We start from the raw sequence: 25,798 nt of genomic DNA, 5'->3' as shown, positions 1-25,798 counted from the left end.
AGGGCCATCAGCCAAAACTGCAAATTAAAAAGAAAGTTCTCTGGCTTTGGGAATTTGATAGGTCCAACCACTTAGAATAGTAGAATCTTCTGGCTCCTCTTTGGCTCTCCTGAATCTTGCTTTTGAATGTCATGAACATGCTATTGCCATCTCTTGGTTATTTCTAGAGTGTTTCAATCAGAGTAAGTTAGGCTATGTTGTGGTTATAAATAACTCCAAAATTTCAGGAGTTTAACTCAATACAGGGTTTATTTTCACCCCTGCTACTGCTGGTCTACTGTTGCTTAGGTAGCTCTCCTAGGTAGGCAGTATTTCTTCAAGCAGTGATGTGGGGATCTAGATTCTTTCAGTGGTGCCTCTCTCAAAACTTCACTGCCCCCACAGAAGGGCAAGAGAGGGCCAACATCACACAGAGGCCTAGATGTGGCAGATATTACTGCAAATTATATTATGTTGGCTAGATCCCAATTATAAGGTCCCAGTGTAACTACAGGGAGGCCTGGCAGTATGGTTTCCCAATGTTATTAATAAGCTTCTAGCTATCTGTGGCCAGATTCTACCAGAGAATCATCCTTTCAATGTTCCATGTTGCTCTCACCTCACCAATCTGACCATACTTTAACATTTTTTTGCTCCCCCAAGGGTTCTGTCATTCATATTATTTTCTTTATCTAGATCAACTAAATGAACCCTCATTTTTCTTATTTGAATGATGGCAGAATAAACACAGAACGTGTGTTTATATGCTGAATCATAACGATGATAGCAGTCAGTGGTTCAGGTTCTCTGATCATCTTCATTGTACTGTGAGAACTGGAAGTCTCACTCTGCTGCCTCCTGGTGAAGTGTTTCCTGGTCTCTCCATCCTCTGTATCCTTTTTGATTCTCCAGAACAAGCAGCATCTGTAGTCCATACTGGTGGTTCCCAAATTTTATGTGCATCAGAATCACCTAAACAGCTTATTAACACAGAAATTTCTTGGCCCTACTCTAGAGTTTCAGATTCATTTTGGTCTGAGGGTGTGGCCTGAGAGTTTGCATTTTTTGAAAAATTCCCAAGTGATACTGATGTTGCTGGTCTGGGGACTGGGTTTTGAGATTTAGTGGTGTATACCAAATATTTTAGGGTGAAATTTTGTGTAATCTCGAATTATTTGCTATTTTGTTAACATTCAAATCAATACGAGTGCCTACTGTGTGCAAGGCCTTATGCCACCTGGTGGTGGTCATTAGTTGTACTTCAAGGATATCATTTTAATTTATTTTTTGAATTCTGTATCATTTTAGTAGATATTAGGTTGATATTTATTAATTGGTGTGAACCAATACAGTAGACTTCTGCTGTCTAATCTTTACTTAAAACAATGAACGATTATCAGATTGAAAATAGACGGTGCAAACATGGTATTTGGCACTGCTTATGAAAACGTGTGATGCCACCTTTTGACCTCTGGGATTGTCTTATGGGAATAGACAATCTTACTCTATTATGTGAACATCATTCTGAAGCAATACAATAAACATGGCATGTGAATTATTCAATTTCATGTCCTTGGACATCATTAGTCAAAAGTGTTGCAAAAACATAGATAATTAGACTTGGTCCTTAATTGAAAGACATTTGACTTTACACAGATATTAATGGAAGTTAAGTTGCAAACCTTCCAGAATATGTTTAAATAACTAGATAAAGTGGCTTTGAGATTTTAATTTGGCCCTGATGCTTATTGGCCAAAGGTGAATTTTACTCAAGAGTATTGATCCTGTTTTATTTTAATGTTCAGTATGTTTGCCATGGGATATTTTAGCTCCACAAGGACTCATGAGTTGAAAGTCATTTAATGTTCCATAACAGTAGCAGCTACCTAGAAACGATGATTGTTCTGGTAACATTGAAGGTTTGACTTCAGTTTTGCAAAGTATTATACAACTAATTTTCTCATACAATATAAAATTTGGGGCTAATTTCACTTCAATAGTGAAAAATCAACTCTTATTTGTCCTGTGGGTAGAAGTTGTAAATAATATGAATTTCACAGTCTACAAATTGTTTTACGTTGCTTTGAAACACTTTTGAAGATGAGGAAGAAAACTTTACATATTTACACAGTAAAGTCATTCTACTCTTATGCCAGAGTAAGTACTATTCTCCTCTTACTCTTTTTTCCTCCCATCAATATTTTTTTTCATGTTTAACATGTTCAAACCCATGTTCAAGTTGCAAAAGTGTCCAAAATTGTTGGGAACATGCCATGGGAAGAAACTTTCTCTTTAATTTTATTCCTCTTATTTCCATCTCTCTGGAAGAACAGCCTCTGGCTTTTTCTTTAGCTCTGCAATTTTTTTTCCTTCTCAAATTGGTACTGCCTTTTGATCTTCTAGAGTTCTACAACGGAATAAATATGCATATAGATAAAAGGGAACATGTGAATAAAATATATTTAGACTTTCTGAGACCTTTGACAATATTTGCATAAAGAACTTATTAAAAGTTGAGTCACTAGCATTGCCTATATTATTTTGTCAATGGTGGCAACCAGTTTAAAGTATAGGAAGAAAGTAGAGCAATAAGGGAAAATAATAATTTTTCCTCTCTCAGTGGAAAAATGGATTCATAGTCATCAATTCTATAATAAATTAGGGGTAATGATCTCTAAAGCAAGTGGGTAAGCTTTGAAGATAATATCTTGCTTTTCCAAATTAGTTTGCATATTTTGAGGCTACATGAGTACTCTTCATTGCCAGAAGAGTATGTGCGGATACTTGGAATGTTTTAGGATAAATTCTCACATCTCATTCTGAGGAAATTTTTGGTTAAATAAAATTAAACTGAGGTTTATAATGTAGAGTCTTGTCAATATCTGAGTGCAGATAGAGTATTCAGTGTTTCTCAAATTTACTTGATCATGGAACTCTTTTGGCTCTGAGTACTTTTAACAATTCATGAGATGATGGTAAGCTATAGGTCACAGTTCTGGAAATGCAGATCTAAGTACCTGTTATTGGGTGAACATACAACTTAGGAGCCATTATAATATGTTAAATAATCATCCTGAGCATTAAATGATTCTAGTGTTGAGAAAAGTCAAAAAGGATATTGTGTTTTTAAACAAGTTTTTAAAGTTTATTTATTTTTGAGAGACAGAGAGACAGAGCATGAGCAAGGGAGGTGCAGAGAGAGAGGGAGACACAGAATCTGAAGGAGGCTCCAGGCTCCGAGCTGTTAGCATAGAGCCCCATGCAGGTCTCGAACCCACAAACCATGAGATCATGACCTGAGCCAAAGTAGCCACGCTCAACCGACTGAGCCACCCAGGCACCTCTTAAACAATTTTTTTAATGTTTATTTTTTAGAGTGAGAGAAGGTGAGAGTGAGTGAGAGAGAGAGCACAAGTATGGTAGGGGCAGAGACAGAGAGAGGGAGACACAGACTCTGAAGCAGGCTCCAGGCTCTGAGCTGTCAGCACAGAGCCCAATGCAGGGCTTGAACTCCCAAACTGTGCGATCATGACCTGAGCAGAAGTAGGATACTTAACTGACTGAGCCACCCAGGCACCGCTCAAAAAGGATATTTAAAACAAAGCACAGTTCTTTGGCACCTACTATATCAGGCAAAGGAGCTCTAGCTAATGGCAGTTCCTTCTCTAGATTTAATTCCGCCCCCAAGAACTTTGGTTCTTTAGTTTTCTTCTTTCTTTCCTTCATCTTCAGTCTTGTTCTCACTAGATGATTATGCCCATCATCATTTACTCAAAACACACTGAAAAAGCCCTTCCTTGTCACCACAACATCCTCTGTCTAGCTCCCTCACCTTTCTATTGCTTTCGTAATCAAACTTCTTAAAACACTTGTCTCCATAAGCTGACTCCATTTTCTCACCTATTCATACTCCAGTCTAGCTTCTACTGAAACCGTTCTTTGCAAGGTGATCAAGACCAGTGATCAAGAGGACCACGTATCTTATTGCCAATAAGCTGCTGGAAATGAAAGGAGGCACTATTAATAATCCTGTGTACATAAGAGGCATTCCCTTCAACACCGTACTAATGCCTGTCAATAATGGATGAGAGGCTACTCCCAGGGATGTTACTCCCTAGAGCTTCTAGTCTGCCTTGCTTCATTCAAGAAAGATTTCAGTTGCTGGCATTTGTTCTTGGAAGCCTGCATTAGGTACGCAGTAGTCCCCCATCACTCACCATTTCTTGTTCTTTGAATCCAGTGACCTGCTATCATTTGCAGTCTGGAAGCAGATGTCTGGAAGCAGACACATTGTCGGAAGGTCAGCAGTAGCTTAACACAACATCACAATGCCCATGTTGTTCACTTTACTTCATCTCATCATGTAGGACTTTTATTATCATCAAAAGAAGAAGAAGAGAGAGTGAGCACATTCACATAACTTTCATTACAGTATATTGTTATAATTGTCCTATTTTTATTATTAGTTAATGTTGTTAATCTCTTATGTGCCGAATTTATGATTTAAACTTTATCATAACTGTATATGTATAGGAAAAACATAGTGTATACAGGGTTCGGTGCTATCTGCAGCTTCAGGCATCCACTGGGGTTCTTGGAATGTATCCCCTCCCAGACAAGCAGGGGGGGACGACTGTATACAGCATGGTGAGTACAGATGGCATGTGCATGGGTATCAACAACATCTGTGACAGCAAAGCATCAGGACAAGGCTGAAAAATCTTCTGGTATGAATGACGTTAGACTTCTTGCTTAGTAAACTATCTCATCTGCACAGAAATCAAACCACACTGATGTCTGAAGATAATCTGGCCAAGGAGCCTCAGTAAATGAATCTGAAGGATTTAGAAATCTTAAAATTCATATACTTGTTTAGATGTCCTTGAACCAGGGACATGACTATAGCATGGTAAACCCTGATGGGGAGAGAAGTTTATGTGAGGTTTGAGATAGAATCATGACAACAGTACCAGCATCTGACTGGCTAATTGTAATGAAGAATTTAATGCACAAGTTGTGAGCAGTGCCAAGGAACTGGAAAATTCTACAGCTGTGGTCTGCTCCTCAGCAAGCTCATTACGCTTTAGCCCAGGATCACCAACACTCTCCTTTGTTTCAAGTTATTTTGCAAATGACTGCTCAAAGGGGATCCCCATCTTGGGAGATCACAATCCTCCCACTGTGACTTCCTAGCTCAGCCTTGTTCTGCCTTACTGGTTTTTCTAGTAGTCCAGTCCAACCAAATGTGTTTAAACCAGTAATACTGCCTATCTCTGATGAGAAATACTTCAGATGTTTTGGCTTGTCCCTCTTTCCTAGGAGAAAGAAAGAATGAGACAGTAAGAGAGAGGGAGAGAGGCATCTTGAGTACACTGAATTCCACCTGGAATTATCTTACTGACATGTCACTTTCAGAGGTTGCTGTCTAATATACCGTAGTCAGGAGCAAGCAGGTAGCAAAGTGTAGTGGAGGGAGCCCGGACTTAGTGGTTTGAGTGGGTTTAACTTCTTACTCTCTTCCTTATTCACTATCCAGTCCTGGACTAGTTAACTCTCTGCACCTCAGATTCTTATCTCTAGTGTGGACATGCTAACATTTACTTAACTGGTGCGCTAATAACAACAATAAAAGTAATAACTAAGAGTGACTTTTTTTTTTGTCAAAATATGTGTTCTGTGTCTTCATATCTATCTTGATAGATAATCATACCAGAAATAGAAAAGACTCTTACCATTTGAAACAAAATCTCAATACCAGTTTTTCTGAGCCAGAAGAAATTAAGAGTGAGTCATCCAGAACCATCTCCACCACATTTTTCCTGAAATGTGTAGTCTAACGCGGCCTGATTGGATTCATTCCTCCAGTTATGGCTTAATATAGTTGCAAGGCAGGACTATACTAGGCTATATTTTTTTCCTGTTTAACTATAATCTCCATCCAAAGGTTGCTATGAATAAAACAAACAGACAAATTAATGGAGTTTGCTTCTCACTATGGATTTCTTATGTTAGAAAATGTGCAGTCCTATAGTTATTCAATGTGATCACCAGATAGGGCTTGTCTGCCAGGGAACCCAAAGTAGTGGTTGGTGATAAATTTCATGCATGGTATACCAAACAAACAAACAAACAAATATTTAATTAAGAAATTAGCCCATCGAAAGAATTTAGGACTAAATTAAGTCCAGGTTACTTCTGCCCCAGGAGCATCTCATAGATGCTTACTGTGCTTCTGAAACTTGCATGAACTTACTTTTAGCTTGCCTCTCTAGGCCTGGATTTCCCAGGTGTAAATTAAGGAAATTAGACAATCTCTCATTAGATAATCTTTAATGTCTTTTTCTGATGTTTTAAGTGTATGGAACTTGGAGTAAGGTGAAGCAGACCTCATAATTATTTAGGTACTAAGTGGGACTGTTACCAGGCCAATTTCCTCAGAGAAATTAATACATTTTCGGGGGCCCAAAGCATAGATCTGCCAAGAACACTTTTTCAGGGTTCTGGTCACAAGTTACAAAAATCCATTAAGGGTGATTTAAGCAGAAAAGGAATTATTAAAAGAAGCTTAGAGAGCTGGTAATACTGCTGGCATAGTTAAAGAACAAGACTTGGGGCCACATGGCAGAGACAAGACCTCAAATCACCGGTCCAGTGATATTCTGCTGTTACTGTTGAGCACTGGTTCCCACAGCTTACCCTACTGGTGGCATGCTCTTGGACACTGGATGTGGGTGCCAACATTGCCTCTACCTATTGTCAGGAAAGGTTCTGCATGGTCATTTATTCCTAATTAACAGTTGGGAGCAAGTGCTCTGATTGGTGGAGCTTAGGTCATATGGTCATGCCCTAGCTGCAAAGGAGCCTGGGAAGGTGATATCTTGTTGCAGCATTATTTTGCTACTTCAGCTTCTGAAGGGGAAAGAAGTCTTTGCCTTCCACCGAGACTCAGTAGGTGGAAAATTTTCCAGACATAGGAAGGGGTTCAGATGCCGTGAAAACAATAGAATCTTTGGGAAAATGTTCAGGAAAAAATGACAGTGTCCACCTCAATCCATTTGGCGAGTGCCTCCTATTCCATATCACAACAGAAGCCTTTTGCAATGAAGCAACAGACTACCAAATTTTATTCTCTAAATTCTGCTACCAAATTTTATTCTCTTTGCATGCAACCATCAGAATGTCATAAACATTAGTTTTGAGAAGAAAAACATTTCCATTTTTGTCTATTTCATGATGTCTCTTTTTTAGTTTGTAAAACATTGGGTCCATCAAAATAAGCACCAACATTTTCTTATAAAACTGGCATCTGATATGAAATAAGATACACTCCCTGCACTTATGACCTCAAAAATTATATTCATTAAGGGGACTGTATTCATTGTGAATGATTATACAGTTAAATAACTTAAAACCTGACAAGGAATATCATTTTTGTGCTTATGGGATCTGGTCCCCCTGAAAAAGTATTATCACCAAGACCATCCTTTGGCAATTGTGGAATAGGGAAGGTTTTAGGGCCCTCATTTTCCATTTCCTTCACCTCGATGATAATTATTCTCAGGAAATGATTTCATAAAATGTAATTTATACTATGCAGTCATTTATATAAATGACTTTTAATGTCTATTGGGTAATTCTTGGTCTTTTATCTCTGATTCTGTCCTTAAAAGAGAACTCATTGTGAGGACCCACTATCAGATCTTGCCAGCATGGCTGTGGAAAATAAATTGTGTGGAGTTGAGGAGGAGAGGTGATGTGATCTGTTGGTGCTGCAGGAAGTGAGCCCAGTGTGTCAGACAGATAATTAAATATCTATGTTTTTAAAAATGCTTATAATATGTCTAGTATCTTTACAGTAATGTATTATAATCCTCATTTTATACATGAAGATACCAAGTCTCAGTGAGATTAGAAAACTCATTCTAGACAACTGTGTTAGAAAGTCTCTTAAAGATGTCTCTGTGCTAATCCCTACAATCTATGAATATGTTATATTATGTGGCAAAGTAGAGTTAAGATTGTATATGGAATTAAGGTTGCTGATCAACTGACCTTAAAGTAAGTAGACTATCTTAGGTGGGCACATATAGTCTCAAGGGGACTTTAAAATGGAAAAGGGAAGCAGAAGAGAAGGACCACAGAATAACAGAGATTGGGATACGTTACGCTACTGGCTTTGAAGAGGAGGAGGAACCACAGATCAAAGAATGCTCGTGGCTTCCAAAAGCTGGAAAAGGCACAGAAATGGATTTTGCCCTAGAGTATCCAGAAGAAATTGGTCCTGTCGACACCTTGATTTTAGCCGACTGAGACCCATTCTGGACTTCTGACCTCCAGGACTGCAAGTTAGTAAATTTTTATTGTTTTAAGACATAAAACGTGTGGTGATTTGTTATAGCAGCAGCAGGAAACCAATTAGTACACAAGAATTAAATGTTAAAGCAGGATTCAAAGTCCAAATCCCAAATTCTTTCAGTGTAGTTCAAAGGCAAAAATCAAAAGACATAGGCAAAAGAGGCTCCTGTTTAGTTAAGAAGTCATATAAGAGGCCAAGAACAAGATGGAAGGGGTCTCAAGAGGTGGAGGATGAAAATCATGGTATGATTGGGGTGTTATTAGAAGATGATATTAAAGGTGTCATTTTCTCAGAAGCCCTGGGCAAACTGAATCCTGCTTTTTGCCTCTCTTCCCAGGAGTGAACCAAGGCAAAGCAAGCAGACATGCACGGTTACTAGCAAGAATGTAAGCTCCATGAGGGCAGGACATCTGCGTTGTTCACTACCATACCCAAAGAACCAACAATGGGGCCCGGAACATAATACGTGCACAACATATATTGAGTGTACTAATGAATAAATGAATGGTGCTTTTTCAAGCCCTCATATCCAGTGAGTTAATCTGGATGAGCAGGATGATCCCTTCTTTATTCCAATGCTAGGAAAGCCTGTGGCAACTTTGAGTCCAATTCAGGCAGAAGGTCTGCTCTGTTTTCATCCCAAACACCAAGCCTGGATTTCACATCTCATAGTAATATATTGATAGCTAACACTTAAATAGCATTTGATGCTGTTTTAAGTGATTTACCTTTAGTAACTCATATGTTATACATTCATGTTTTAATTCACAACAACCATTTGATTTAAGTACTACATTACTCCCATTCCACAGATGAGGAAACTTTAGGTACCAGAAGTTTAGGAGGGTCATTCATACTTACACAGCTTGTTAATCATGGAGGTGATATGAATCCAGGCAGTCAGGCCCCAGATTTCATGTTCTTTACTACTTTGTAATAAAATAGGAGAGAGTCTGCTGGCCACTGAGCTCAGGTAGGTAGAGCTGAGCTTGCACATGCCTCCTGGCATATTTGACTTGACCGTGTGGAAGATGGAAAGCAAATGAGGGGGTGAGGAATGGCACACCCCAGGATTGTGTGAGGGTTGTCCTGCTTTTAGCATTTGATCACTGGTTCTGGAAAGCAGAAGCACAGTACTGGAGTAGAGGCCAAGGTGCAGTTCACATCTAGCCTGGCGTGTGCGTGTGTGTGTGCCTGTGCATGTGTGTGTGTGTGTGTGTGGTGTGGAACAGCAGTAAGAGATTGCAAACAAGGGGGGCAACGATAAGGAGAGAGAGCTGTCTATGCAATAATGGTTTGGAGAGAGAGCTTCCTATGACCCAAGAAGCAGCTGTCTGCCTTTTAAACACTTACCCTTAGGGAAGAAGGAGAGAAGCAAAAGAGCAAAACCTTAGGATCCTAACCTTTCAATGTATAGTGAAAGCTTCAATCATCCAGTAAAAAGGTCTTCAAACTTGGCACTTCTTGAGGAATTGGATAAATCGTGTGAGGAAAGAAACACCCCTCTCCTGGTGGGCAAACCAGAGAAGCAAAGTGGGACATCCTTTATAGCCCTGGGGAAAGAGTACCAGTGGAAGCCTCTTCACTTCTTGCACCACCTTCAGCCCCATCCTGCACTGTAGAGGATTCCTGCCTGTGCATGTGGACAGTGCTTCTACCAAGTTTTTGCTCCACTCTTACCTTCTGAAAGAACTGTCCCTTGGTCATCCTTCTAGTGACCTTGTCAACCAGAAGAATGGCTGGGGAGGAGGTACAGGCCCTGGAAGCAGACCCTTTTGGGCATGGATATTCTGTCCCGGCAGTGGGAGTGAGTACTGGGAGCTTGACACCACCTTTAACTGGGTGCTTCCCTCTACTCCATGGACTTGACATTTCGTTGCGAGAGGCATGATCACAATGGGGCCAGAGCAGTTACCCCCAAAAGCAGTGCTTTCCAAACATAAATGTGCATACACGTCACCTGGAGCTTATTAAAACAGGATTCCTGGGCTTAGCCATAGATGTAGACCTTCCAATTCACTGTGCATCCTGGTGATGCTGATGCTGCAGGTGGACCACACCTGCAGAGTGAAGGGGAAAGCCATGGGCAGGAGCCCTGGATGCCTAGGTCTAAGGACTACACTGCACAGAAGTCCTACTGAAACCTGGCCTCACAGTGGTCCTTCGTACGATGTCATCATTGTAGCCATAATTTTAGAGAAGAATCTGGAGTATTTGACAGACTATTGAAAAGGAACCTCGGGGCAGATACCCAGCTGTAAGTACTGGTCAGAAGGTCACATTGGGACTAGCAGCACAGGTCACTTGCTGAATTTCAAGGTAAAGTGACCAAGGTAAATAAACAAACAGAACCTGCCTCATGGAGGTCACTGCTGGTATTGGGAATGGAAAGGGAGCAAGGTAGAGACGAATTGACCCAGTTTTGTGTGGGAAAACTTATGGAGAAATCGAGAATAAGACCAGACCTAATATTTAGAGTTATTTACATCTAGACTGCAAGGAAAAGATCCATGTTTAACTAAAGCCAGTGGAATGAAGCATTAAATGTTAAAACTTTGATGATTCATCACGATGGGAAGAAACAGAAACATTTGGGAAAAATTGAGGGGAGTGAGGTGCAGTCCTAGATGGCTGTCTTCTGTTCCCATACGGTTGGATATAGTTTGAAACATTTTAAATTGCTGAAAAGGTTAGTTTATTTACCCAACAGGTGACTGTAACTAAGGTTGCCGCATGGAGTTGATGTCTGCAGTTAATGTGTTTTATCCTCCTTAGAAAAGTAATGAGAACAAGCAACCCTTTTTTTCCAAAGGAATCTCCACTTGAACTCTGGGTGAAATGCGTTTCCTAGGAAACAGATCTCATGGATTATTCCAGAGCTCAATCACTTATGTCCTGAAAATGAGTCGATGGAGCTTTTCATAATGTTAACTCTTTCATCCATTCCATTCTCAACTGAGCATGTGCTAAGAGTTTGGAAGAGACATTTACTAGCTGATCACAAGTTAGAAATCCTTTACTTACTAGGAATACGACCATAGTTGTGAGGCTAGAAGAATTTTTAAAATAATTTTATTTTCTATTGTTATTCTTTTGAAATCCAAAATTGATTTATTTACCCATATATTTACATTGTTCATTGCTTTCTAATCTTGCTGAATCACAGAGGCTCCATCTGCTTTTTTATTTGTTTATTTTAGTCTAAAGAAATTAAACCATTAAGAACTGCCATTAAGAGTTGATTTTAAGAGTCTGCAAGTGACAAATTTTCTCAGATTTTATTTGTCTGAAAATGTCTTTATTTTGTCTTCATTCTGGATTGAAATTTTCTCTCCATAACAAACTCTAGACTTACAATTAATTTTCTTTCAGAGATATTTATCATTGTTTTATAGCTTCCATTGTTGCTGTTAAGAATTCAACTAATTCTTGGGGCACCTGTGTGGCTCAGTCAGTTAAGTGTCCGACTCTTGGTTTCAGCTCAGGTCATGATCTCACGGGTTCATGGGTTCGAGCCCTGCATTGAGCTCTGAGCTGGCAGTGTGTAGCCTGCTTTGGATTCTCTCTCTCTCCCTCTCTCTCTGTCCCTCTCTCTCTGTCCCTCTCTCTCTCCTTGTCTCTGCCTTTCCCTCACTTGGACTGTCTCTGTCTCTCTCAGAATAAATAAATAAACTTAAAAAAAAAGAATTCAAGTAGTTCACAAGTTCTTGCTCCAATGAAGGTAATCTATATTTTATTCTCTGACTGCCCTAATATTTTATTTTTGTCCTTGATTTTTTTTGTTTCCTGTAGGGAAAAAGGGTTTTGGGGCTTCTTGAATCACTGGATTTATGTATTTTATCAGTTTGGGAATTTTTCAGTCATTATTTCTTCAAATATTACCCCTTCTTGACTCTTTTTCTAGGACTCCAATTAAACTGCTATATCATTTACTTACATCAACTGTATCTCTATCTTCTATTATGACTTTACTCTTTTGTTGTTGTTTTTCTGGTTTTCTTTACAGTCTCCTTTTGTCTGTCTTAAAGTTCACTAGTTTTCTCATTTCTTGTGTCTAATCTGATGGTCAGCCCATTCAATGAATTGTTAATTTTGGCTATTTCTTTGCATTTTGTAAAATCAAACTGATTATTTTGTAGCTCAGTGATGTTACTTGTATAGCTTCCAATTCCTTGGTGACATTTTACTGTTTTGCCTTTATATTTATGAGCATAATGAGCATAGTAATTTTTATAGTTTGAATCTGATGATTCTAATGTCTGGATTCCAGTGGATAATTTCTTTTATCTCTTCTTTCTGTTGATTGTGACTCATGTTTTGTTCAAAGGGGATCAATTCTTTGTTTCCATATAGTTAAGTCACAAATGTAGGTAATTTGATACCTAGAGTGATATTGACTTTCTCCAGAGATGACTTTTTATCACTTCTTCCAGAGATCTGAGGGTTCTAACAATCTATGAACAAGGTTTGGATTTCTGTGGGTCACTTAGATGATCCCCTGGGTCTTCTAAATCCATAACTCCATTTCAGAGTGGAGTCTTTGAGGATCCCAATCCTATGTAAGGGATTCTGTGTTAGTATTTCTATGTTGGCAGGAGTTGAATTCTGACTTTCATCCCAGGGTCAGCCAACCTGCTTGAATTTATCATCTCAATCACTTTCGAGGGCAGATTTCAGTAGTGTAAGTAATTTGTGTCATTGTACAACCAATTTCCCGATTTTCACCTTGCAAAACTGAAACTCTATAGCAGTTGAACTACAACTCCCCATTTCCACCTCCCCTGGTAACCACCATTCTACTTCCTGTCTCTATGAGTCTGACTACACAAGGTATCTCATAGAAGTGGAACCAGGCAGTATTTGTCTTTTTGTGGCTGAGTTCTCTCACTTAGAAATATCCTCAAGGTTCATCTATGTTGTGGCATGAGTCAGAATTTCCTTCCTTTTTATGAATGAATAATATTCCATTGTATGTATATACTGCATTTTGCCATCCATTCATCTACTGATGCCCATTTGGGTTGCCTCCACCTTTTGGTTATTGTTAATATTGCTGCTGTGAACATGCGTGCTATGAACATAGATGTTAGGTTTTTGTCTCTGATACCAAGTACATGGTGTCTTTTCCAACACCATTCTCCAACTCTCTGATTCCCTGACAACAACTGGGTGTCCAACAATTTAGCTCAATTCTGACACTAGCTCCCCACTGGTAGTGTAGATGCCCAGAATTAAGTGGCTCAGTCCCACAATAATGTTCCCACTTCAGATACCAGCCACAGGTAGGGTACCCAGGCTACCTACATTTTGCCTGTCCCAAGGTGAGCTCAGGGGTTTCTAAAACCCCCTCCTCAGATTTGATACTTTGCTAGAATGACTCACAGAACTCAAAAAACACTTTATTTACATTTGCTGGTATATTACAAAGGATATAACTCAGGAGCAGCCAAATGACTGAGGAGCATAGGGCAAGGTATGAGAGGGAGTGGTGCACAGCTTCTGTGCTGTCTCTGGTCACACCACCCTCCTAGTATCTCAGTGTGTTTGGAAACTCCCGGAAGCTCTTTGTCTAAGCTGTTTATGTAGGCATGAATGATTAAATCATTGGCCATTGGTGATTGAACTCAATCTCTAGCCCCTTTCTCCTCCCTGGAGGTGGAGAAAGGGTAGGGCTGAAAGTTCCAACTCTTATCTAATTTAACCTCTCCATTTTAAAGACAAGAAAGCAAGCTTCATGAAGGAGAAGATGAGAAAACAAACACTATAAAGGAGTTTTGGTTTTATGTAGTTACCAATACTCTTTATTAAAAAATGGTGTTGTGAAGATGGCTTATAGTTTTCATTTGCTGGCTCTGTTTGTTGGCCTTAGACACTGACCAAACACTGAGCAGGCTGTGAGCCAGAGGGGACATAATCTACAACCAAAGCATTTTGATTCTGCTAACATTAAAAAATATTGAAGTTTGTAGAGCAGGCTAAGCCTAAGATAAAATATTTCCACTTCCAATACAAGCTCTAAAATAAAGACTATCCTGTAAAAAGTTTTGATGTATTTTCTGTGTCATTATGTAGACAAAGTCTTAAAAAGAGACCAAAAATGTTTCCTTGATGGTTTCCCTTCCTGATGAATGTGTTAGCCAACCTCCTAATGTGTTAAGATACAAAATCTTAGGGGCGCCTGGGTGGCTCAGTTGATTGAGGGACCAACTTTGGCTCAGGTCATGATCTCACGGTTTGTGAGTTCGAGCCCCGTGTCAGGATCTGTGCTGACAGCTCAGAGCCTGGAGCCTGCTTCTGATTCTGTGTCTCCCTTTCTCTCTGCCCTTCCCCCACTCATGCTGTGTCTCTCTCTGTCTCAGAAATAAAAATTAAAAAAAAAAAAGATACAAAATCTTAAAATCAGGAAGACCTTATTCTTTTCTATTCTAGATGTGGCCCAAATTCCATTTAATTCACACCCTTATATCACATTGAGATGCTGAAAGAGGCCACAAAGTGGGAACCAAAGCAGGTCTAAAAGGATTACATTGGAGTCAGGTTGAATTTGCCTTGAATTATTTACCTTACATAACACTTAAAAAAATCTGCTGGAATTTATTTTGTGTTTACCAAGTAACTCTGGAATTTTTCAGTGTATTCTTCCTATGAGTAAGTAAAAACATCAATAACAAAGTTTAGAAAGCACTTATTCCACTGGTTTATTTCCTTTAATGGAGGTCTTCTTTCCTTCTCTTTTTCAAAATGACAATAATTAAACAACATGACGGTATCGATCACATTCTCAAACTGTTTACAAGTAGAAAAGATTCCATTATTGTCTGGTGTAATTGTTCATAAGCTAGAAAACTATCCGAATAAAAACAACTTATAGAACTGCAAAGTCCCAATGATACTGACATGAACACGCACATGTGTGGTGTTATGTATAACTAAAACACCCCTAAGTTAAGAAAAGCTTAAAATTTGTGTCCTTTGAAGAAACATGAGGGATAAATTATGCAAATAACTTCAAACTGATAAAGCTCCCCTATATATTTATAAATCTGTAATATTAAGGGAGATTGCAAAGCAACATGAAAGCAGTATGGTGCATTTATGCTGTCATGTAATATGGTGCCACAGTTATTCTGAGGGGAGAGTATGGGCAACTCCCAAATGGATAGGAACACTTAACCAGAGCTCTTGAACTTCACCTAGAGCCTAGGAAGCCAATTTCAACACAAGACATCCCAAGTATGTATCACCTGGTTCTTGAAGGGGTCAGTGCACATACTTCACAACCGACTCACAGTAATGCTTACCAGATGCATGCTATGTTAGCAGGAGACAGAAGAATCTTGTGGAATAAATATAAATTCTTCAGAGTTTGGCCACAATGACCCATGATTAACTTCAATGCCATTCCCACAAAAATCCAAACCCTAAGGAAGCAACAAGTTCAGTGTAAAATTATTCAGCTTTTTAAAGCTATGGTTGGGTAATCAGCACAGACTCTCTGGTAATAGTATGTTAGAATGAAAAAGTCAGAGGCTATTTCCCAGGATATTTTCTTTACAGGAAAATGAAATAGAATAGAGATGATATTATGGGTCTATAATAATGTACAATACCCTTATGGGAAACAGAAAAATGTAGTGCTTGCCAACCTGCTTTTACATCTTGACACACAGAGAAATTTAAATTTATTTTAATGGCATATCTGGTTGCTTTTGGCCAGAGATGATTGGCTTGAGTCCCTGCTGGGCACCCTAAGGGCTGAGGGATCAACACCTCAGGCATTACTGCAACTCCTTCCCAATCCACCAGAGTTTCATGGCTCTGGCATGGTTTATTGGAAGCGTCTCATTGGAGTTAACACTATGTAATACTTACTATGTGCCGGGCGCTGTTCTAGGAGCTTCCTATTTCTTAACTCATTTAATTTCAACAAAACCTATGGCATATGTAATATTATTATCATTTACAAGTAGTTGAGATATAGACTGAAAAACTTGCCCAAATTGCTGGTAAGTGGTAGAGCAGGGATTTGAACTCAAGCAGTCTGGATCCAGAGGTTGTGTTCTTAACCATCATTCTAGATCTAGTACTAGAAGAGATTAGGAAAGACCTCATTGAATCTATAATGGGGAGGGTCTCACTGGTCATAAAGAGGCCTACACCTGACGATTCCAAAAGTACTCAGATACTTGTCTGCTTTGTAGGAAACTGCACATAACCTCTGACAGCATTAATGTGGGTGTCAGGGCTATGAGGAAAAGGGTGCTTCAGGGAAAAGTATCCAACAAAATGGTAGTGACAGACTTAAAAAAAAAAAAAAGGAAGCAAGTGTTGGGCAGTGAAGACAAGGACCCACAAACTCAGGAAAAGTTTACTGTAAAATTTGTTTCCACTAAAGCAGTAGGTCCACACTAGAATTTTAAGACAATTTCTGGAAATTGGTTAGTTCCTGCCAATGCCATGATTGTATTCATGGCAGCTGCCCATTTGTATCTGCTCAGAGCCACATTACCTCTTTAATTCTATCACCCCTGGCTGAGATCACTAAGAATTGAGATTAAACATCACCACAGACTTCTAGTTTCAGGTCTAGCATGTAAAGAGCTTAGAGGTTGCCATGCTGAAGCAACAACAAGGAAAAAGCCAAACAAATGGAAACATCGACAACTCGTCTTAGATCTGTCAGGAGTGAGATCATGGGGTAAACCAATGCTCTCCAAACTGGAGAGACTGACAGATAAATACAGATAATCACAACTAACTGGATAGAAAGCTCCACAGGAATTGATGCTGGGGTGGAAAAATCTCAGCTACATTTGACAAGTTGCTGGGGGCTCAGAGAGGACAGCCCTGAGAATTAAAAACTGTGGAGGAACCCAGCTATTGAGGGCCCACCCTTTTGTGAGTTTCAGCTCCAGGAGCTTTAGTCGGTCCTCATAGTGTCAGAGGACTGACACTTCCCACTTCAAGACTTACTAGAAAGCTACAATAATCCAAGCAGTGTGGTACTGGTGACAGAACAGACAGATCAATGGGACAGACGGAGGGACCAGGAATAAATCCACAGAAATACAGCCAGCTGATCTTTGACAAAGGAGCAAATGCAGTACAATGGAGCAAAGATAGTCATTTCAACAAATGTTGCTGGAACAGACATCCCTATGTGAAACCCACAAATCTATACACAGCCTTTACACCCTTCACTAAAATTAACTCGAAATGGATCATAGACCTACATGTAAAATGCAACACTATAAATCTCCTAGAAAATAACACAGCAGAAAGTGTAGCTGACTTTCAGTATGGTGATGACACCGAAGGTATGATTCATGAAAGGAGTAGTTCACAAGCTGAAATTAAAAACTGTGTTGTGAAAGACAGTGTTGAGAGAACAAGAAGAAAACCACAAGTCAGAAGAAAATATTTATAAGATGCATGTCTGATAATGGGCTATTATCCAAAATATACAAAAAAACCTCTTCACATGCGGGGGCGCCCGGGTGGCTCAGTCGGTTAAGTGTCCGACTTCAGCTCAGGTCATGATCTTGCGGTCCGTGAGGTTGAGCCCCATGTCAGGCTATGTGCTGACAGTTCAGAGCCTGAACATGCTTCAATTCTGTGTCTCCCTCTCTCTGCCCCTCTCCCACTTGCACTCTGTCTCTATCTCTCTCTCATAAATAAACATCAAAAAAGTTAAAAAAAAAAAACCTCTTACCATGCAAAAATCAGAAAACAAACAGCCTAATTAAAAAAATGGGAAAATCACCTGAACAGACACCTCACTAAAAAAGCTATGAAATACTCCATACCATAGAAATATAAATTGAAATAGCGATGAAATATGACTATCCACCTATGGGAATGATCAAACTCCAGAACACTGACAACACTGAATGCTGGTGAGGATGTGGAGCGGCTCAAACAGCAGTTCCTCGTTGGTAGGAACGCAAAGTGTACAGCCACTTTGGACAATAGTGTGGCAGCTTCTTACAGAACCATACTCTTACCTCATGATGCAACAGTTGTGCTCCTTGATACTTCCTCAAATGAACTGAAAACCGCTGTTCACATAAAAACCTGCACATGGGTGTTTATAGCAGCTTTATTCACAATTGTCAAAACTGGGAAACAACCAAGATGTCCTTCAGGAGGTAGATGGATAAACAAACTGTGCTACATCCAGAGGATGGAGTATTATCCAGCACTAGAAATAGACGAGCTGTCAAGCCCTGAAAAGCCCTGGGAGAATCTTAAGTGAATATTGCTAAATGAAAGAAGCGGCATACTGGATGATTTCATCTATATGACATTTTGGAAAAGGCAAAACTACGAAGAAGGAAAAAGATTAGTGGTTGACAGAAGTTAGGGGGGAGGAGGGAATGAATAGGTGGAGCATAGAGATTTTTAGAAAAGTGAAACTACTTTGTGTAATACTGCTATGGTGGGTATATCTTACGCACTTGTCAAAACCCATAGGATGTACAACACCAAGAGTAAACCCTAGTGTAAAACTATGGATTTTGAGTGATAATGATGTGCTAATATATATTGATTTTTATTTTATTTTATTTTATTTTATTTTATTTTATTTTATTTTATTTTATTTTATTTTATTATTTTATTTATTTTAGAGAGGTGGGGAGGGGAATAGAGGGAGAAAGAGAATCTTTTTTTTATTAATTTATTTTTTAAAATTTACATCCAAATTAGTTAGCATATAGTGCAACAATGATTTCAGGAGTAGATTCCTTAATGCCCCTTACCCATTTAGCCCATCCCCCCTCCCACAACCTCTCCAGTAACCCTCTGTTTGTTCTCCATATTTATGAGTCTCTTATGTTTTGTCCCCCTCCCTGTTTTTATATTATTTTTGCTTCCCTTCCCTTATGTTCATCTGTTTGTCTCTTAAAGTCCTCATATGAGTGAAGTCATATGATTTTTGTCTTTCTCTAATTTCACTTAGCATAATACGCTCCAGGCCCACCCACGTAGTTGCGAATGGCAAGACTTCATTCTTTTTGATTGCCGAGGAATACTCCATTGTATTTATATACTACCTCTTCTTTATCCATTCATCCATCGATGGACATTTGGGCTCTTTCCATACTTTGGCTATTGTTGATAGAGCTGCTATGAACATTGGGGTGCATGTGCCCCTTCAAAACAGCATCCCTGTATCCCTTGGATAAATACCTAGGAGTGCGATTGCTGGGTCATAGGGTAGTTCTAGTTTTAATTTTTTGAGGAACTGCCATACTGTTTTCCAGAGTGGCTGTACCGGTTTGCATTCCCACCAACAATGCAAAAGAGATCCTCTTTCTCCACATCCTTGCCAACATCTGTTGTTGCCTGAGCTGTTAATGTTAACCATTCTGACAGGTGTGAGGTGGTATCTCATTGTAGTTTTGTTTCGTATTTCCCCGATGATGAGTGATGTTGAGCTTTTTTTCATGTGTCGGTTGGCCATCTGGATGTCTTCTTTGGAGAAGGGTCTAATCATGTCTTTTGCCCATTTCTTCACTGGATGATTTGTTTTTTGGGTGTTGAGTTTGATAAGTTCTTTACAGATTTTGGATACTACCCCTTTATCTGATATGTCATTTGCAAATATCTTCTCCCATTCTGTCAGTTGCCTTTTAGTTTCGCTGATTGTTTCCTTCACTGTGCATAGGCTTTTTGTTTTGATGAGGTCCCAATAGTTCATTTTTGCCTTTGTTTCCCTTGCCTCCAGAGATGTGTTGAGTAAGAAGTTGCTACAGTCAAGGTCAAAGAGGTTTTTGCCTGTTTTCTTCTCCAGGATTCTGATGGCTTCCTGTCTTACCATTAGGTCTTTCATCCATTTTGAGTTTATTTTTGTGTATAGTGTAAGAAAGTGGTCCAGGTTCATTTTTCAGCATGTTGTCCAGTTTTCCCAGCACCACTTGCTGAATAGACTGTCTTGATTCCATTGGATATTCTTTCCTGCTTTGTCAAAGATTAGTTGGCCTTATGTTTGTGGACCCACTTCTGGGTTCTCTATTCTGTTCCATTGATCTGAGTGTCTGTTTTTGTGCCAGTACCATACTGTCTTGATGATTACAGCTTTGTAGTATAGCTTCAAGTCCAGGATTGTGATGCCTCCTGCTTTGGTTTTCTTTTTCAAGATTGCTTTGGCTATTCGGGGTCTTTTCTGGTTACATATACATTTTAGGATTATTTGTTCTAGGTCTGTGAAGAATGCTGGTGTTATTTTGATAGGGACTGCATTGAATACGTAGATTGCTTTGGGTAGTATTGACATTTTAACAATATTTGTTCTTCCTATCCAGGTGCATGGAATATTTTTCCATTTTTTTGTGTCTTCTTCAATTTCTTTCATAAGCTTTCTATAGTTTTCAGTGTATAGATTTTTTACCTCTTTGTTTAGATTTATTCCTAGGTATTTTATGCTTTTTGGTGCAATTGTAAATGGGATCAATTCCTTGATTTCTCTTTCTGTTGCTTCATTGTTGGTGTATAGGAATGCAATCGATTTCTGTGAATTGATCTTATATCCTGCAACTTTGCTGAATTCATGAATCAGTTCTAGCAGTTTTTTTGTAGAATCTTTTGGGTTTTCCATATAGACTATCATGTCATCTGCAAACAGTGAAGTTTGACCTCCTCTTGGCCAATTTGGATCCCTTTTATTTCTCTGCCTTTTATTTGTCTGATTGCAGAGGCTAAGACTTCCAATACTATGTTGAATAATGGTGGCGAGAGTGCACATCTCTGTCTTGTGCCTGACCTTAGGGGGAAAACTCTCAGTTTTTCCTCATTGAGGATGACATTAGCATTGGGTCTTTTGTATATGGCTTTTATGATCTTGAGGTATGCTCCTTCTATCCCTACTTTCTTGAGGGTTTTTATCAAGAAAGGATGCTGTATTTTGTCAATAATATGGTTCTTGTCCTTGCTTTTATTGATGTGATGAATCACATAGATTGTTTTGTGGATATTGAACCAGCCCTTCATCCTAGTCCTAAATCCCTAAATCCCACTTGGTTGTGGTGAATAGTTTTTTTTTTAATTTTTAAAAATGTTTTTATTTATTTTTGAGACAGAGACAGAGCATGAGCAGGGGAGGGACACAGAGAGAGGGAGACACAGAATCCAAAGCTGGCTCCAGGTTCTGAGTTGTCAGCACAGAGCCTGACGTGGGGCTCAAACTCACGAACTGAGAGATCATGACCTGATCCGAAGTCGGATGCTTAACCGACTGAGCCACCCAGGTGCCCCAATAGTTTTTTTAAAATGTATTGTTGGATCCAGTTGGCTAATACCTTGTTGAGGATATTTGCATCCATGTTCATCAGGGAAATTGGTCTATGGTTCTCCTTTTTCATGGGGTCTCTATCTGGTTTTGGAATCAATGTAATGTTGGCTTCATAGAAAGAGTTTGGAAGTTTTCCTACCATTTCTGTTTTTTGGAACAGCTTCAAGAGAATAGGTGTTAACTCTTCCTTAAATGTTTGGTAGAATTCCCCTGGAAAGCCACTTGGCCCTGGACTCTTGTTTTTTGGGAGATTTTTGATTACTAATTCGATTTCTTTACTGGTTATGGGTCTGTTCAAATTTTCTATTTCTTCCTGTTTCAGTTTTGGTAGTGTATATGTTTCTAGGAATTTGTTCATTTCTTCTAGAATGCCCATTTTATTGGCGTGTAATTGCTCCTAGTATTCTCTTATTATTGTTTTTATTTCTGCTATGTTGGTTGTGATCTCTCCTCTTTCATCTTGATTTTATTTATTTGGGTCCTTTCCTTTTTCTTTTTGATCAAACTGGCTAGTGGTTTATCAATTTTGTTAATTGTTTCAAAGAACCAGCTTCTGGTTTCATTGATCTGTTTTTGATTTTTTGTTTTTTGTTTGTTTCGATAGCATTAATTTATGCTCTAATCTTTATTACCTGTGTTCTGCTGGTTTTGGGTGAAAGAGAGAGAATCTTAAGCAGGCTCCATGTTCAGTCTGATGCAGGGCTTGATCTCATGACTATGAGATCATGATCTGAGCTAAAATCAAGGCAGAACCTTAACTGACTGAGCCACTCAGGTGCCCCTCCTTCCTTTTTTTTTTTTTTTTTTTGAGAGAGGTTATATTCATTATTTTAAGCAATGTACCAGTGTGGTGCAGGATGTTCATAATGGGGGAGGTTGTGTGAGGCTAGGGTATATGGGAAATCTTTCTACTTTCTGCTCAGTTTTGCTGGGAAACAAAAGCTGCTCTAAAAAATAAAGGTTATTAAAAACAAAGCAAAACAAAACAAAAACTGATCCAATTCTTAAATTGCTTTTCTGGAAAAATAGAACTCTCTATTAAAAGAGTAAATGTGGGCTAAATATTTGCTTATTTTCATCGATAGCTCCAGAAGTTATTCTATTTGAAGTAAAATTGAAGGAATACAACAATTAAGCATAAATTAAAATCTTCTCTTTAATTTTTAGAGTAGGAATGACAAACAAGTTTCATCTTTAGTACTAACTCTGCTGGACACAGAGTGTTATCAGGAAGACTTCTATGCGCATTCTATCCAGGGTCATCAGAAATAAAAAATGCAGGAACTGATTATATCTGTTCTGGAATGGAGGAATATGATATTAATATATTGTTTTTGTAGAGAATGTAATCTCCAAGTAAACATATTCTTATTGTCAGAGGCCTCTGGTAGCCAATACCCTATCCATAGCCACTCTCCTTCTAGACTGGAGGTATCTTTACACTTCTAAATTCCTTTGCTGTGGGTCACTTGCTCCAGGATTTAAGATATCAAGTGACAGTTTCTTCCCTCTACTTGTCTTTTGGAGAAACGATATTTATATCTCTTTGTAATTCCAACAATCTCTTTGCAATTTCAATTATTTTTCTAACACATCTTGATTTCTAAATTGCTTCATTTTTTCTAATAAAGAAAAGTTAAGGCAAAATCCACACAGAATATGTTCCCATAGGGAAAGCAAGTGAATTATAGATAACATGAAATCTATCACACTGGTTGACTATATTGTTAGTCCCTAATTGTGCTCCCCTTCATTCTTATCATTTGTATGAAGAATATTTAGAACATAGCAATACAATTTACTAATTATTTACCTCTGAATTTTTAGTAGATTTTGTCAAACCTAGATTCATGAATAGACTTTGATGCTTTCTTCTTTCTAAACCTGTGTGTGTGTGTGTGTGTGTGTGTGTGTGTGTGTGTGTTCTTATGTTCTCAACTGTTGCCTTTGCCTTAAATGCTCATTTTTTGCCACAGATGGTTAGAACAAGAGTTTGAACCTCACAATTCCCTTAGGGTGGAGCATGAGAATTCCAAGTTATGATGACCCTGCTATAGCTGTTTGTTATGGAAGATATTCTAGGAGAATATCAGCTTTGAGTTTGCAAGGCATCCATGAAATTTATAAGTGCATGGATGTGCTCTCCAGTGCATAGTCTTAGTAGGGCTACATATTTTCTACCTTTATACTGTCTTCACTTTTCATTAAATATCTTTGAAAAAGTGATCCTGAAAACACTCCACCTAATGAACAGCTTGACTGCTGGTGTGTGTACATAATTGTGCTCAGGAGTGTTTTCATTGGAAAGCAACAATTTTAAATGTTCTGTGGAATTAAAAAAACACTTCAAGGTATGAAACATTTCAGTTATATTATTTAGACACTAAATACATATATAGTCTATATATTCCCCATTCCTATGTGTTTCTATACATATGGATGTACGTGCAGTGTGATATTGTGTTTGGGTGTGTATAAAACCTATTTTAGGTATCTCAACTAGTGTTCTTGTACCTCAAATAGATTTGTAGAAAGTATTATGTAATCCAGAGGTGATCTGTTCCAACTCATTCTTTTCAATTTAGATTAGGACCTGAGGTAATGCTAAATTCTGATTATTAAATTTTTGATTAGCAAGTACGAATAATAAAGTTTATTCCGTTTTTTTAAATCCAAGGTTCTGTTCTCGCAATCTATTTTAAAGTCAACATCACTATCTCTATCTCCTCTCTTCCACATCTTTGACATGCGTGAAGTCTTCTCCTTTATATCACCTCCCATCTCACTTGCTCTTTGTCTAATTGCCACATGAGAATTCATATTTCATATTTTGAGACCACTTCTCAGTAGTCTTCCCAAATGGCTCACCTCAGGTTGGGGGGAGTGATTTTTCTGTAGGTTCCCATGGTATCTTTTGCTCTTCTTTATCTTTGCATATATCATACTTTGCATATATCTTTGCATATGTCATACTGCATTGTAATTTTCAGTATATATGTATACATACACACGCACACCAAGAATACTGTATACACACACACACGTGTGTATAAATACGTATATATCCTCAAGCTGTCTCTTAACTAGATCATTAGCTCCTTCAGAACAAGGACAGTAACGTGTTTATTGTTTTATTTTATAAATACATCAATGTTTGGCATATATTCAGTGCTCAGTATATATTTGTTGAATGAATGAATGAATGAATGAATGAATGAAGAATCTGGTTTCTATTAGGCCCAACTTAATTTCTTTTATCCCATCATCAAATTAACAATACAGATGGCATAGCTTACTTTAGGAATGGAAATCAACTGATTTTTAATTTTGATTTTTGCCAAGAAGGTTTTGAGATGATTGAATATGTTATCTGTTATTTTTGTCTATTGACATTCATATGTGTCACTTTCATGAAAACCTGAAAGAAACTGTACTAATATTTGGAATGACTATTCCTATCTGTTCTCAAAACCATATGTTTGATATCACAGTTTCCGTCTTTCCCATCTGTTCAGCATACAAGGCTGTTTCTGATGAAGGGAGAAGAAAAATCATTTCTGAGGGCAGAGTCTACACAAGACCAAAATCAGAAAGACCAGAATGTCCTATTAGGAGCAAACACCTGACAATATTAATGGTGGAATTATAGCAGCCATGAGGATCACCCCATATCTGCAACTCTGTGCCATAAATACACCTATAATCCAGCTTTTTTCTCAAAGACTAGGTTCATGTTTACTTTAAAAGAAAAAGTGCTTGATACATTTAACTGCCATGAATTGTTTATTAAAGGAGAAAAAAGATGATGAAACTGCTAATATAATCAAACCAGAAGGCCATTAGATGGGGGTCTTTCCAATGCCTTGAAGCCCCACTAAGCAAACCAAATCATGAGCCAGAGTCAATGCCTTCATATCCCAGAAAATGAAACTAATGACCAGTCACAAACAGCCAAGTAGGCTTTCCCAAATAAGGCAACTGCAAGTCCAAACTAATCAAATAATTTCCTTGCTTTGCTTGTGTGTCTTCTCTGTAAAACCCTCTCCCCAGCTCCTGTGGTAGAGCGCTCCTAATCACTTTCGATTTCGCACTGCTCAAAGAAACTCTTGAAAATTTTAATGTGCCACAGTTTATCTTTTAAGAAAGCTAATGTGGGCAGTCACCATTCCATG

At 38.5% G+C, this 25,798-nt stretch overlaps 2 long non-coding RNA genes across 7 annotated transcripts in view; one reads left to right on the top strand and one right to left on the bottom strand.

Moving 5' to 3' along the window:
* Positions 1-25,798, top strand: part of LOC123381441 — a 308,159-nt gene that overhangs the window by 142,077 nt on the left and 140,284 nt on the right. Inside the window, exon 4 of one of the 4 annotated variants that reach the window (XR_006588415.1) lies at positions 4,220-5,623. The exons of 2 other annotated variants lie outside the window; for them this stretch is intronic. This is a non-coding gene — a long non-coding RNA (uncharacterized LOC123381441). Of the gene's footprint in view, positions 1-3,894; positions 5,624-25,798 lie in introns of those variants that run through there. One more of the 4 variants, XR_006588412.1, reaches the window with a different exon arrangement.
* The window catches only part of LOC123381442, a 51,683-nt gene that overhangs the window by 25,376 nt on the left and 509 nt on the right, over positions 1-25,798 (bottom strand). The window contains exons 2-5 of one of the 3 annotated variants that reach the window (XR_006588417.1): positions 15,637-15,756; positions 5,712-5,927; positions 4,197-4,348; positions 2,260-2,386 (exon numbers count right to left, since the gene is read on the bottom strand). This is a non-coding gene — a long non-coding RNA (uncharacterized LOC123381442). Of the gene's footprint in view, positions 1-2,259; positions 2,387-4,196; positions 4,349-5,711; positions 5,928-15,636; positions 15,757-25,798 lie in introns of those variants that run through there. The other 2 variants (XR_006588418.1, XR_006588419.1) reach the window with 2 other exon arrangements.

Source organism: Felis catus, chromosome D3 (genome assembly GCF_018350175.1).
Source record: "Felis catus isolate Fca126 chromosome D3, F.catus_Fca126_mat1.0, whole genome shotgun sequence".
Taxonomy (NCBI): Eukaryota; Metazoa; Chordata; class Mammalia; order Carnivora; family Felidae; genus Felis; species Felis catus.
Note: the sequence above shows the minus strand (reverse complement) of the source record. Positions and strands in the feature narration are given on the sequence as shown.